Consider the following 1,748-nt stretch of genomic DNA (forward strand, 5'->3'; position numbering starts at 1 on the left):
TAAGACCAAACAAATCAATATCATAATCTGATATTAGTTCATTTACTAGTACACCTTTAGAAGAGAGAGATCTGATGTTTAAGAGTCCACATTTAACTCTCCTATTCATTTGCACTATTGCTCTTGTGGTTTTAATTTTTATGAGGTTTTTATGCACAGCTCCTCTTCTGTTTACCTTTTTAAATAATTTCGATGGTCGGGGGGCAGACACCGTCACTATAGGATTTCAGCTACCACAGGCTAACTCAGGCCGGCCCGCACCGACTACCGGGGACTGGCTAGCTACAGTAGCTAAAGACTGATCTACCAAGGTGCGGAGCCGGACTTCTAAATCACTGAGCCTCGCCTCCATGTCTATAAATAAACTACACTTATTACATGTACCATTACCGCTAAAGGAGGCAGAGGAGTAACTGAACATCTGACACACCAAGCAGGAGAAAGTAGGAGAGAGAGAGGGAGAAGGAGAAGCCATCGCTAGCTGCTAAGCTAAAGTACTATAGCGTCAGCTACCAAAACTTTAGAACAAGTATGAGATTGAACAGCAGTCACTAAAAGATGGAAAGAACTGTGAGTGCTTAGGCAAAATTACTGTAAAGAATAAGTGTTTAGCGAACAGTTGGCCGCTGTAATCAAACAAATGTAACTGTTATTTAGCGAGAGCAGCACAACACGGTACCAAAACACAAGTACCGGAAACGGAAATGAGTCGACACGCTTACCGCAATACGTCAGCAATACGTCAGCCAGAACGTATGTGCTCTGCTAAACATTAGGGTTCTTAGTAATGACTTTCTCTGTTAATGATCTTATCTGTGAGGAAAAGTTAGACTTTAATTTCTTAACAGAAACCTGACTTGGCCCTGACGGTACTTACCTTTGTATCTGAGGCATCACCTCCTAATTACAACTTTATTCACACAATACGGGATGGGAAGAGGAGGAGGGCTGGCAGCAATTTTTTCAGAAATTTTCAAATGTAAGCATTTACAACTTGGTAGTTTCTCATCTTTTGAATATCAGGCAATCTTACTTAATAACAATTCTTCTCCCATGCTACAAATCACCATCTATCGGCTGCCCAAGCACACATCTTCTTTTATACCTGAAATATCAGAACTATTGTCAAACTGTTTTATTAATTATGACAGAATTGGAACATTATTTCACTTACAGACGAAATAACAAATTGAAGGTGGAGGGGCTATTATTATTATCAAATGTCCAGGTGTCCAGGAGCTAGGGGGTGGAGCTGACGTACTGCGGTAAGCGTGTCGACTCATTTCTGTTTCCGGTGCATGTGTGTTGGTACCGTGTTGTGCTGCTCTCGCTAAGTAACAGTTACATTTGTTAGATTACAGCAGCCAACTGTCCGCTAAACACTTATTCTTTAGAGTAATTTTGCCTAAGCACTCACAGTTCTTTCCATCTTTTGGTGACTGCTGTTCAATCTCATAGTTGTTCAAAAGTTTTGGTAGCTGACGCTCCAGTACTTTAGCTTAGCCGTTAGCGACTTTAGCTTAGCAGCTAGCGATGGCTTCTCCTTCTCCCTCTCTCTCTCCCACTTTCTCCTGCTCGGTGTGTCAGATGTTCAGTTACTCCTCTGCCTCCTTTAGCGGTAATGGTACGTGTAATAAGTGTAGTTTATTTATAGACATGGAGGCGAGGCTCAGTGATTTAGAAGTCTGGCTCCGCACCTTGGTAGATCAGTCTTTAGCTACTGTAGCTAGCCAGTCCCCGGTAGTCGG

This window comes from Micropterus dolomieu, unplaced genomic scaffold (genome assembly GCF_021292245.1).
Source record: "Micropterus dolomieu isolate WLL.071019.BEF.003 ecotype Adirondacks unplaced genomic scaffold, ASM2129224v1 contig_9788, whole genome shotgun sequence".
Lineage (NCBI taxonomy): Eukaryota > Metazoa > Chordata > Actinopteri > Centrarchiformes > Centrarchidae > Micropterus > Micropterus dolomieu.